The sequence below is a fragment of the Cydia fagiglandana genome, chromosome 17 (genome assembly GCF_963556715.1).
Source record: "Cydia fagiglandana chromosome 17, ilCydFagi1.1, whole genome shotgun sequence".
Lineage (NCBI taxonomy): Eukaryota > Metazoa > Arthropoda > Insecta > Lepidoptera > Tortricidae > Cydia > Cydia fagiglandana.
This window is the reverse complement of record NC_085948.1, coordinates 14,812,956-14,827,086: the sequence shown is the minus strand read 5'-3', so window position 1 is coordinate 14,827,086 and position 14,131 is coordinate 14,812,956. Positions and strand designations below refer to the sequence as shown.

Here is a 14,131-nt window from a genome sequence, read left to right as displayed (position 1 = left end):
CACATCGGTGGCATGATCGTGGTTATTTATACGATATAAAACTTTTGTCCCTGCCACACTAGCTTATTACTGAAGGTTAGACATTGAATTGAAACGGTTACATGGTGAAAGTGACATTGGTATTACCTACTTACAACTCTTACAAGCAGCTTTACTTTTATAATAAAATATTACTAACATATTATTAAATATTTTGGTTTCAATCTCACTTATAACAAAGCTTCAAAGTTTACATAAAACTAAATAAACATATATTTTATACTGTTTTTATTTATGGGTGTACCTACTACTACCTACTGATTCGTTTAATTTTAAATTACTTAATTCTAATGTTGTTTTGCCTATGTAATTCAATTTTACCTAAAATAATAATTTAATTTAATTGAACGATGCCTTCAAATACTAAAAAATAAACATTATGTTATCTACTATAAGGAAAAAATACTTAAATTCGTAGACAACATCCAACTCAAAAATACTTAATTTAATAAATTGAACAAAGTACGGGCATTTTTGACATCATTATTTTTAATTTTCGATTTAACCATCGGCGTGGAAGAGTTTAATTTGAAGTTTCGACTTCTAACGTTTGTTGCTTTCTTTTATTTTGACACTCACATCAGCCATTGAACTGGTTCAATCTTTATTATCTACGTTCGATATCTTCTTCTTCTACCTAGCGTTATGGTAACATTCCATTTCTAACCGCAGCTGCACTACCGATACTGAACGCGTCGCTGCCATTGTCAATTTCCATAGTAAAATTGACAGTAGTGCAGCTGTCGTTGGAAATGGAATGTTACCATTAGTGACCCTGCCTATGAATCCGATGGTCCCGGGTTCGAATCCCGGTAAGGGCATGTATTTGTGTGATGACACAGATATTTGTTCCTGAGTCATAGAAGATATGAGCGTGAACGGGCTCACACGAGACGACGCCCAGGATCGCGCAAAGTGGAGGAAAGCGGACCCTGGCAAAGGCCGGGATAACGCTAGGTAGAAGAAGATTACTGCTGACAGCATTGCTGCTGCAAATGTCAAAATCGATGTAGCTGCCCGGAATTTTTGACATTTGCTGCAGTAAGGCAGTTGACTGTATAATGTCGCGCTGCAATACTGCATTAAAAGCTGCAAGGTGTAGTCTGAATCAGAACGGTACCTTAACCGTTTCGAAAATTAATCATTTATGCCTTAATTTGCCGCATTTGTGGTAATATATTATTACTTCAACTTTCGTCGTTATGATCCGTAATTTCTAAAATTTTCATAATTTAGGCACTTATACTCGGAGTAATTAACAATGGAGCCGCCATTAACAGGCGTTCCCCTCTGTCGAAAATAGGCGGCCAATGGTCAACCTCATGTCAACCATATGTATGGACTGACGTTTATCTGACATGACGTACCTATACATTTGATGTGCCCCTCCCCCGCAAAAAACGGCAGACTATTTTGTACCGAAAATTTTAGACATGGCGTCTCCGTTGGTTATATCCTCCAAGCACTTATACCATAAATGTTTAACGATATACGTCTCAAAGGGCACATTGGTACATAGTATCTAAGTATTTTCTGTGTAAGGCCCCCCCCACATCTGGCTTCTTTCGAGCGTCGGCGTCTACAATTCTATGGCCGACGTCGACGCAACGTCGACGCAGCGTCGACGCAGCGTCGACGCAACTGCGCAGCGACGTCATTTTCCATAGCGCTGGAACGACGCCGACAGACGCCGACGCTCGGAAGACGCCAGATGTGGGGGGGCCCTAATACCTACACACTGTATACTGCGCTGATGGCCTAGCGGTAAAAGCGCGCACGCTTTTGAAAGTCGCAACTTTCAATCCGGAGGTCGCGGGTTCAAATCCCGGCTACCAATGAGTTTTTCGGAACTTATGCATGAAATTTTATATTTACCAGTCGCTTTTCGGTGAAGGAAAACATCGTGAGAGAACCCGACTAATCCCAATGAGGCCTAGTTCCCCTCTGGGTTGAAAGGGCAGATAGCAGTCGCTTTCGTAAAAACTAGTGCCTACGTCAATTCTCGGGATTAGTTATCAAGCAGACCCCAGGTTCCCATAAGCTGTGGCAAAATGACGGGATAGCGCGACGAAGAACACCTACACACTGTAGGTATACACACACGCGTATAAACAAACACTGTGTGTGCTTAATCGTTTGCAAGTATTAGGTACGTAGGTACGCAATAATTAAGTAGGTACCTTCTTTTATTTTTAAAATAGTTAAAAATTTAAAGGTTGTAAACCTTAGAATGCAGATGTCGCTAGTGAAGGTCAGCTGGCGGAATTGGTAACGCATTGGACCGGCAATCCAAGGATGTGGGTTCGAGTCCCACGTTGGTCAAAATCATTGTTGAATTTTTCATTGTGATTGACATCTGTATTTACATTATTTATAGGAGGTAGAAACTTATTTGTGGACAGTACTGTAGTTATGTCAGGCGTGGCTCACTCCGCGATTTCGTCGCTTTGCCACAGGTAGCTAAAAGTACATCCGTTCGTCCCCAATTTTGGGGTTTGCCATAAGCCGCGCGTGGTGCTGTCGCCACCTAGCGGCCATATCTGTGCTGATCGTGACAGACGCGTTAGAGAGTGAGTCTTCTGTACCTAGTACTATTATTTATTCTGTAGTTGTGTTCACTAATCCAACATAACAATCGTCCTTAGCACCGGCAAAACTCTGTCATTTCAAATTCAAATAGTCAATTGAAGACGTACAATTGATTGCACAATAACTGAATGCGTTTATTGCGATGCAGTTCTATGGCAGCTCTGATTGATAAAGTGTTGGACTTTGTCGTTCACTTTAAATTGAATATTCAATGTATGGAAGCGTTTAGTACAGTCAGCATGAAATGTAGCGAATCAGCCTACGCGACTACGCGTCAATAGTATAGACGTCGAAGATTATGTTTACATTTTTCGTCTTATTACAAAGGAGTAAGGTGCAAAAGTGTAAACATATTTTTGACGTCGACTGTACAATGTGCAGTCAGTGAGAGTTTATTATATCCTCCTAAGGCCCAGCCATACAAATGAAAAATGCGAAATTTGCCACAGAAATTTGAACCTTTAGTGTAGGAAAAAGAGTTGATTTTGCGTTGTTCAGAAACTAAACGAAACAAAGCAAAAGCAACTCTTTTCCAATCGAACACGCTTTAAATTTCATTGAACTGAATAAGTACTAGAGGTAGGACCTTGGGCCTTAGGTTATCCACGATGCCCTAGGCCGGACTGAATTAAAGACTCGGGTAGCAATATTCTTACACCTGGATGAAATACATTGTGTGTATAACTACACCGTGTGTGTAATTATTTTGAGTTTTACTCGTGTGTCGATAGATGGCAGTAAATTTACTGTGACTACAAAATTTACTATGACAGGACCCCTCTATACTATCTATTCTCTTTGCCCTTAGGTATATTAAGTCTGTCTGTCAGTTCATCTGTCCGCCCGAGGCTTTGCGCCGTGAACGTCAGTATCTACTAGACAGCTACAAATTTAAACATGGTTATTCGAATCAATCACACCGATAAAGTGGTGAAATATAAACAAGTTTTTTTTTTCATTTATTTACCGTTAATATTAGAGTTTCTACGAAATTATACAACCAAAACCCACAGTAGAGAAGCGTTAGGGATTTTATTGGATGAGTTAAATAATCGAGTTGGCTACCACTAATAAATTATTCTCCGTGAAAGACAACCTTACGACGATTCACACTGAGGATCTACCGTCACTGTCACACTTACGTACGAATTTACAAGTGCGACAGAGAGGCAACAAGTCGAACGTTGCTCGCGGTAGGCCCTCTGAGACTTAGCGTAATCGTAAAAACGTTTTCAAGATACGCAATACGATTGTTCAGACGACGAAAGTTTTCTCGTTTATTTGTTTTCTTTGATCTTTGTTTATTTATTTGTGGTGTTTGATTGTTTTCTTTTGAGTAGATAATTATTTAGTTAGTGAAAATATTGTTGTTTTGTGATTAAAAGGCTCAGTAAAAAATTAGGAATATATATAGAATAAATTTAACTGCGAATAATTGACTATTTTATAGAACTTTTTACTTTTATTAGGTTCTATAAAGGCCTCTTGCACCATCCCGCTAACGCGGGTTTAACCGGTTAAACCGGTAACTCAGTGTCAAATTGTATTGGTAACGAAGGTAACTTCAGGTTTAACCGGTTAACCCCGGGTTTGTGGGATGGTGCAATTGGTGCTAAGAGAATTAATGTAATAAAATAAAAAAATGGTTCTTAAAGCATCCGAAAAAATTCCAACCGGGTTGCTTTTTTAAAGCAAATTAATATTGTCAATATATAAAATAAAAACTATAATAGTCGAATCACCTAAACCTACATCTAAAGCCACGCAACTATGTACAGAAATAGGCATCTACTTAAGTAAATTGAAACTGAGGTCCCTAACTAAACAAACCCCTGAACCAGTGTGCAATGCTTAGGTTTCAGGGGTCAAAAACCTGTTCTCAACAAAGATAAAAAAGGGTGACATTTGGAAAACCTACAACGTGTCGACAAAAGGAATCACACAAAAGGAGTACCTAAACAAAGGCGTGAATTATATTACCATCGTATGTAAATGAAATCAAGGCTAAAGCCCTGCCGTATTACATTGTGAGCGACAGGGGGCCCGATTCGGATTATCGGCTCGATTTGGGAAATGAACTAAAGACTCACTAGATATGAAATAGTAAAGATATGTGACGTTCCACAGAAAAAGGTACCTTATGGCGGCCGGCACTTACGTTGCATAGCGCCGCAATAATATTGAAGCGGCGTTAATGATGGCGTAAGCGCCAACCGCCATAAGGTACCTTTACCCGTGGGACGTCACATATCTTTACTATATCGTTTCTAGTTAATCTCTAATTCATTTCCCGAATCGCGACGTATGACATCTATTAGACATCTTTTAGACATTACCAAGATACGATAACGATATGCTTTAGATCTAACCTGTCAAATTTGACATTTGCGCGATTCTGGAGATACTCTTGAACGATTTCCACAGGATATGACTTAGAGATCCAATTCACATCTAATAGATATCTTACTCTACCTAACGTAAAGGTGACATTTGGTTGCCCGAATTGCGCTGCAAAAGAGAACTACTTGATATCTAAACTATAACGTATCTAGAATGGATCTTGTACGTGTCGTACCTTGTGAATATCTTGAAGTTCGAATACAGTAGAGGGAGTCCATCACTCAGAACTTACATTTTTAATACATTCACAGCAACCCGCTTGGTGGATTTTCTGTTCGTAGCACTCTTCGCTACAAACGGGAAAACCCTGTTATAGGCTATGCTCGTAGCGCGTAGCTCGCGCTGGCAGTAGATTAATTATAGCTGGTCAAGCAAATCTTGTCAGTAAAAAAAGGCGCGAAATTCAAATTTTCTATGGGACGATAACCCTTCGCGCCAAAATTTTTCAAATTTGCCACCTTTTTCTACTGACAAGATCTGCTTGACCAGCCAAAACACATTCACTGCCAACGTTTTAGTAGACTTCAAGACGATTCACCAATACAAACATCACGTGACACGACCGCACTCCGTCATAAGAATAAGAATAAGAATAATTTCATTTATTCATGGCAAACAAAAACTTACATTCCATACAAACGAATTATAAAAATAATATTTGAAGCATAGGTTTACCACGAAATGGTCCCGCCTCAGCATAATGCTAACCCGAATGGGCTAAAACCGCGAAAATCGAAGTTCGCAAATTGCGGGGATTTTTCTCTGTCACTCTAATTACGCCTTCGTTGGAGTAAAAAACCGGGCAAGTGCGAGTCGGACTCGCGCACGTAGGGTTTCGTACCATAATGCAAAAAAAAAAAGAAAAAAAAAGAAAAAACAAAACGGTCACCCATCCAAGTACTGACCACTCCCGACGTTGCTTAACTTTGGTCAAAAATCACGTTTGTTGTATGGAAGCCCCATTTAAATCTTTATTTTATTCTGTTTTTAGTATTTGTTGTTATAGCGGCAACAGAAATACATCATCTGTGAAAATTTCAACTGTCTAGCTATCACGGTTCGTGAGATACAGCCTGGTGACAGACGGACGGACGGACGGAGGGACGGACAGCGAAGTCTTAGTAATAGGGTCCCGTTTTACTCTTTGGGTACGGAACCCTAAAAAGAAAGATCCCCGCAATTTGCGAATTTCGGTTTTCGCGGTAGCCGCTCTGATCTTCCGGCGAGACCATTTGACATTTGACTCAACATCGAGTGTATCTCCCTGACTGTCCATGACGTCCCAGTAGAAACAAGATGCCAAAACACTGCATTACCATTCCTTTTATTTAACTCGTCTTGTAAAACTCTCTAGCCTCCGAGTAATATTAATCATATAAAAAACCTCATTCAATAATCCTGGATCGGAAATGTTCGGATAGTGGATTACTCCCGCACAGTAAAATGGTTTTATTGAGAGTTTTTAGGGTTCTGTACCCAAAGGGTAAAACGGGACCCTACTACTAAGACTTCGCTGTCCGTCCGTCCGTCCGTCCGTCCGTCCGTCCGTCCGTCCGTCCGTCCGTCCGTCCGTCTGTCAGTCCGTCTGTCACCAGGCTGTATCTCACGAACCGTGATAGCTAGACAGTTGAAATTTTCACAGATGATGTATTTCTGTTGCCGCTATAACAACAAATACTAAAAACAGAATAAAATAAAGATTTAAATGGGGCTCCCATACAACAAACGTGATTTTTGACCAAAGTTAAGCAACGTCGGGAGTGGTCAGTACTTGGATGGGTGACCGTTTTATTTTTGTTTTTTTTTTGCATTACGGTACGGAACCCTTCGTGCGCGAGTCCGACTCGCACTTGCCCGGTTTTTTAGCATACCCAAAATTCCACTTTAGTAAAGTGGCAGAGATTTACCCCCTTATTCATAAAACGTTACGGGCCTGATTTAGTTAAATTATGTTTTGTCCCTTTCTTATAAATACATAAGTCAAAATGACAGATAAAGACAAACGATTATTAGCTAATCGATGTTTGTAGCGCGTTTATGAATAAGGGGGTTAGTACACTTCTTCTCCGTCGAATTACTCTTGACAGAGCAGTCGTGGTCACGTTGAACGACGAACGATTTTACGCCAGTTCTCCCTGGCAGATGCTTCTCTGGCACATATGTTAAGTGGGGTGTTGGTAAGGGCTTTTATCTGATCCGTCCAACGCATTGGGGAACGTCCTCTTGACCTACAGCCATTGACCCGTCCCTGGACAACAAGTCTCTCCATGGCCTGCTCTCCACGTCGCGTCACATGTCCGAAGTATCTGAGGATACGCGCTCTGACCGTAGCTGAGAGCCTCTCTTTCACCTTAAGTTCTTCAAGTATGGAGACGTTTGTACGGTGTTGTGTCCAAGATACTCGCAGCATTCGTCTCCAACACCACATTTCGAGTGCGTCGATTCTTTGTCTCTCTCGCTCCTTCACTGTCCATGTCTCAGCACCGTACAGTAATATAGGGAATACGAGAGACCGCACTAATTGGACTTTGGTGGCTTTGGTGATATTTCTGTCCTGCCATATCCTCTTCAACTTCTCCATGGCAGATCTTGTAATAGCAATTCGTCTTTTAATTTCATCCGCAGAGCCTCCAGAATTAGTTACAAGTGATCCTAAGTAAATGTAAGACTGTACGACTTCACAATTTGCAATCTCGGTTATATCTGGAGCATTGTTTTGATTTCGATCGACAATCATCATTTTTGTTTTTTGCCGGTTTATTTTAAGGCCAAACTGGAGGCTGGTGCGTTCAACACGGTTTAATAGTTCCGCAATGTTCTCTTTACTCGTTGCTATTAATGTAGTATCATCGGCGTATCGGAGATTTGAAATGTTTTTGCCGCCAATAGGAATACCGTCTGTCCACTCTTCTAGAGCTATTCTCATAATGTGTTCCGTGTAAATATTGAACAGAAGAGGCGACAAAATGCAACCTTGCCTAACTCCTGCCGAAGGATGTAGAGGTTGGGAAGTGACATTATCCACTCTGACTGAAGCAGAGCCATACTCGTAAAGGGACCTGAGGATATGCACCAAGTTAGTACACTTGGGCGGTTTTAAATTGGTGAATCCGCGCTCCAGTGTGTGCGGGACATTACTATACAGGCTGATTTCTGGGTCGTGATCCAGAACCACTTTTTCGACTCTGTAAATGATTCACATTATCATATGGTAGTATTTGATTAAAAGAAAATTACTTTAATTATTCTTATTTTTCAAGTAAAATTAATGTTATACTAAGTAATTATGGTCACCCTATGACTTTTGACATACGCTGTATGGAAAGCGACAAGATGTCACATTGAGTAGGGTTACCAAATTGTATGCAAAAATGTTTTTTCCTACTTGCCATCTGGAAAATAATCATCATTATTGGTGATAAACAATTAACAACATCATTAGGCTCATCTTTGGATTCTGTATGATGTCTGGCTCTCTTGCTCCACGACCCTGAATCACCCTGTATACATGCATACCGCTTTCTCACTCACATACATGAGAGGCTTTGTGAAAACCGCGTTAGGTAGGTACATACTAGTGTGATTTATAGATTTATTGTGCATATTGATATTTCCTAAAGATCTCTAGGAACAAACGATTTTAACGATAGAAGCGTTAGAGAGCCATTGAATATTTCAATTCAAATTCAAATCACTTAATACGGCACTTGTCAAAAAACAGCCAAAACAAAAATAAAAATACACACACGTCAATTAATTAAAAGAAAGGATGCCACTAAGGAGATGGTTATACTCTGTATCTTTAGGTATTTAAATAAAAGTAAACAAAATCTACCCTCAAATGGCTCGTTAAGCCAGTTGAGGGTAGATGAAAACAGTACACGATCAAATAATGTAGGTTAAAGTCAGGTCGTCCAGTGACCGATCCAGGAGATATTGTAATTGGTCGGTTAACCAATAAATGTTATAACTACCCGAAAATTTACAAATTGTTTGTTTACTTTTAAGGCTTGGAGTGGACGGTAAGGTTGGGCGTGTTAGGATTGTTAGGTTGTTAAACAAATGCAAACGTAAGCTGGCATGAACTATAGGGGCAGCATATTAGGAGCCATCAGATTTTTGTCGCGAGGCGTAAATGTGAAGTTTACGCTTCCGAATAACTCACAAGGCAGAACCTACTATGCACAAGAAAACGTTAGATGGCAGCACTTGTGTTTTAGAAATGTTTATGTTTCTGATTCAGGGCACAAGATGGCAGGCTACGCAGTGATAATGTTAAGTAGACACGATGCTCCAAGAATCGGATACATTTGACAAGACTCTTATTTCCTATTGCCTCAAAAAAATCAGCGTCGGAAATATTGGTAATTTCTCACGGAGCTCACGGACTGGAATTTTCCTATTTTTCTCGCCTTCCGTAAAAAGGGGGAGAAATGATGATTGCTGGTTGCAAATCAAAACGACAACATTGCCTTTGGCGATAATTGGAAACACGTTTCAGTTGAAATCACAAGAATGAAGAGATACGGGTTATTATTTATACTTCTTTCAATGTTTGTGTTATGAGTCAATTGCAAAAACTTTGTACATAGTTTAAGCACCTGTAATTAGTATAAAGTTAATTGATTCCATTGTGTTACCACAGTTAAGCCATTTCTATTTAAATTAGATGCATGAAAGTGTGCTAACGTATGCTAAAGACTTATATGTGTACGAATTAAGTACAATAAATACAATTTACATGGTTAATTTTCGTAACACAAATGTATCAATTTAGTTAAGACTAATCACAGCTTCTTAACTGCACTTAATTACGTAAAAATTTTTTGCATTTCAATTTTATGGCATAGGATGGGTTTTACATTATTTAAAGAGTTCAGGCAAAGCGGATCTTACTTTTAGCAATACAAGACGGGCGAATGATATCAAATTTATTTTAGAGTCAGGTGGGGTAAATAAAACACGAGTAAATAAGACAAAATTTTTAACAGTCAAACACTTATTATATTTAATTTAATAGAAGATTATATTTATTTTACAAACCCATTTAAAAAGGCACACATAAGGCTTCTTTTTAAATGGAACAGGACCAACTTTAATAAAGTTTTAATGAAATTTACACTTCAGGGGTTCAGTTATAAAACGTTTTACTTGCTATTTAACGATTGGTATTAAAGATTATCTATAGCTTCTACAAACTGCTCCAATAGATAGTTGTTTAGTTTCTTGTTAGCTTTATACTTTTCTTACAACTTGGAGATTCTTTCTTTTTAGTTTCTAACTTACATTCTTTGTGCTCTTTTGTAAAGTAAAATGAATAAGGAAAACGTCCTAGTGTTTAAGACGAAACAGGAGCTGAGTTTTAAATATTTTAGGTAAATATACCCGTCTCCCTAACGAAAGCGGCACCTAAAGGTAGTACGATAAGGACAAGGCGAAAAATCCTGCGTAAAAATCTCAAAAATCGAGGTTTCGTACTCCTCTGTTTCCTCCTCCAAAACTTAACCAATCGTAACCAAATTTGGAAATCTAAATGATTATGAAATTATCTGTGTCGGACCGTTTTGCTTTTTTGGCTAATTGATATCAGTTTTGAATGCCACGCCTCTCATTGCGGCATAGTCAATTAGGCCATTTTGGCCATTTTTGAAGGGCTCTAGCGCCTTAAAAAACAAAAATATCAAAAAAAGCAAAACGGTCCGACATAGATATTGACTATATTAATCTGCGTTGAAAAAATCATTGCTCTAGCTTCAAAAACCACGGAGGAAAACGAGGAGTACATTTGTATGGAGAAATGACCACTTCTGTTGGCTCTTAACAGACTAATTCCTATAGTTGACTGCCCATTTGTCAACTCTGTGTATAGCTTGGAATTAATATTGAAGGTGGCAGCTATTGGGACAGGGTCCAAGCCAATAGGGTATTTGACTACTAGTCAAGTCAGTTTCTTTTTTCGAACTATCAAAACGATTCTGCTACTTACTATGGAAATTTTATGAAACACTGGCATGTGACGTCTCAATCAAATCACCTACTCTTTATAGTTTTATACGGGATCTAAAATAAAAATTGTGTCTAAAAATAACTGCTGTCTACGTTTTCCTATTAAACTTCGGATGCTTTATTTCATGCATGGTGAAATAGTATTTTATGCAACCGCTGTTTAAGAGAGGTCAAAAAAGGCGAGTGGCGTGAGTAACAATTTGAGGCGAAGCCGAAAATTGTTAATAAAGACGCCACGAGTATTTTTTGACTCAGTTAAACAACGTTGCATACAATACTTTTTCTACGACCAAGCACTTACTTTGAAATAAAATTGTAAATTTAACAAATATTTTTAAATCAAGAAGCAGCAAAAATGGGGGGTGCGGGCGGGAAAATAATGAATGAATGAATAAAATTTAAAAAAAAATGTCTATGGTTCACTTATTTGTCTGAGATGACATTTAAAATAAGGTTGGCAACACTGTATTTCATTCAATATTTTTTAAGTGATCACTACACGAAGTATCGTAAAATCGTTAAAAAGATACTGCGTGTATGCACAAATTCTTTTTGGGAATAAAATAAAGACTTGTCTTGCTCCTGGGGCCATTTACAGTTTGAGGTGTGAGTGGGATCAGTGTCGCGGCCTGAAGGAGATGTTTTTATATAACATGGCCGCTAGGTGGCGACAGCGCCACGCGCGGCTTATGGCTTTCCACAAAATTGGGGTGGAACGGATGTACTTTTAGCTACCTGTAACAAAGCGACTAAATCGCGGAGTGAGCCACGCCTGCTACTACGCCAAAATACGCTATACGCGTATTAATATTATATTATATTAATGTCGTATAAGATTACTGCACCTGGCTTATTTTCTCTTTCAGGCGTAATATTGATTTTAATAAAGGTTATTTCTGTAAATAAATTATTTATATTTCTATGAATTTGAAGAGAAAATAAGCCAGGTACTACAGTAATCATCAATTCTAAGAAACCAGGCTCCATTTTAAGTAATAAAGGTGCGATGAACTCAAGCGTATCTAATCTAATAGTTTTAGATCTGTCGTCCGTCCGTAGTATTCGAGTCAGTGAACATCTAGGAAACTAAGTAAAATCGAATTACCTATTTTATCGGAATACGACAAAAAATAACTAGTAGATTAATAAATAAATAAGTTTTTTTGGGTGACATCGTCACTGCGTGACAAAATTCCTAATAAAAAAGAACTATAAAAAAAATGTTTTTGGCTGAAATTTAATTTTTCGTACAAGCTTTTCTCGCTGACTGTACTTTTCTTACCACAGGTAACTAATACTCGTCGAGACAATTAAAAAACCCCAAAACATAATTAGGTTGCGTTGTGTCATCACCGAGTTCAAATGGCCACTTCCTGTCTTCATCATGAGATCAGCTCGATGGTACCATAATATTGCATTGTCACCCGTTATATATATATATATATTAACCTATGCAAATTTTCAGCTCAATCGGAAATCGGAAAGTGGGTCATATTTGAGCGTTTCTTTTATTTTTGCCATTTATTGTGACCTTTTTTGCCACATTTGTGTTATTTCTAGTCAGGCTCGCTTAATTTGACAGAGTATGACTTGTGGGTTTCAATGTTAAATGAATTATCATTGAACCCTATCTTAATATTGATAATTATATTTAGCATAAAGTTATAAATGGCATCAGACTTAAAAGCAAAAATACAGACAGTATGAATTCCTACTAATACGAATTATTAACACATGTTTGATAATTATGATATATGATCACATGGAGAAACCCACAAACTGTTTACATTCAGATTAACGTTGCTATCAGAAATTTGATTTGTTTATTGTAATTTTTTATGATACTGTCTTTAAATAACTTACACAGAACTTTGAGCTCCGATGGAATTTTTATAAAACACTTCACATACACCTTTGAATTTCTTCGCAGATGTATGCAAGTTTCCTCACGATGTTTTCCTTCACCGAAATGCTAAATGGTAAATATCAAATGATGTTTCGTACATAAGTTCCGAAAAACTCATTGGCACGAGCTAAAGGTGGCCACTGACGAGCCTTCCAACAGTCCAAATATCGTGGCTGCAATCCAAAATCAGTCCGTGAATGTCAAAAACGTACAGTGTTTAATATTAGGATGCCATTCATTTGGATGAATCCATTGCAACGGCATCCATTTGGAAAGCTCGTTAGTGGCCTGCTTAAGATTTGAACCCGCGACCTCCGGATTGAAAGCCGGACGTCATATCCACTCGGTCACCACCGCAAATACCGCACCGGCAATTATATATTGTGAGATAATAAATCATATCATATCATATAACACTGCAACGATTTTTATAGCACACGCAGTCCAAGTGTTATTTAAACGTTAACTAGCGACCCGGTTTAAAAATTATACACCTAAACCTTCCTCAAGAATCACTCTATGTTAAGTAGTTTTTGAGTTTATCGCGAACATACAACAATACAAACAGACAGACGCGGGACTTTGTTTTATAAGGTGTAGTGATTTCATAGAAGTTGGAAGTTTAAAATAACACTTACACTGCGTGTTCTATCAAACTCGTTGCAGACTTATCTTGGTTCTCTACTAATTTTATGCAAATGATGTCAAAGAGAAGGCTGAATAGGTCTCCATGTGCTGAATAGGTCTGTTAGATTAAACCTAAATCTCTAACAGACCGTGTAAACCTAAGCCTGTGTTCTACACGGGCTCTAATAGCTATTGAATCCCAGGTGACTATTATTCGTCTGCCGTATTCGAACTTCAAGATATTCACAAGAGACGACACGTACTAGATACGTTATAGTTTAGACATCAACTCTTTTGCAGTTCTCTTGTGCAGCGTAAATATCAACTGTCTATCACGGTCATTCACGGTTCATGAGATACAGCCTGGTGACAGACAGACGAACAGTGGAGTCTTACACGCGTATTCGGGAAACGAGATAATCACAAGATCTAGAGACGATATAGAGATCAACTAGATTTACATTAGATATCGACTAGATGTGACTTGGATATCTAAGTCATAACTTGTCGAAATCGTTCAAGAGGATCTCCAGAATCGCGGAAACGTCAAATTTGACATATCTA

The 14,131-nt window shown here is 38.4% G+C and overlaps 1 protein-coding gene and 1 non-coding gene across 2 annotated transcripts in view; one reads left to right on the top strand and one right to left on the bottom strand.

Moving 5' to 3' along the window:
* The window catches only part of LOC134672595 (neuropeptide CCHamide-1 receptor-like), a 269,080-nt gene that overhangs the window by 224,026 nt on the left and 30,923 nt on the right, over nt 1–14,131 (bottom strand). The gene's annotated exons all lie outside the window — the stretch shown is intronic.
* Nucleotides 2,290–2,361, top strand: Trnaa-ggc (transfer RNA alanine (anticodon GGC)). The gene has a single exon. It is a non-coding gene; the product is annotated as a tRNA-Ala (tRNA).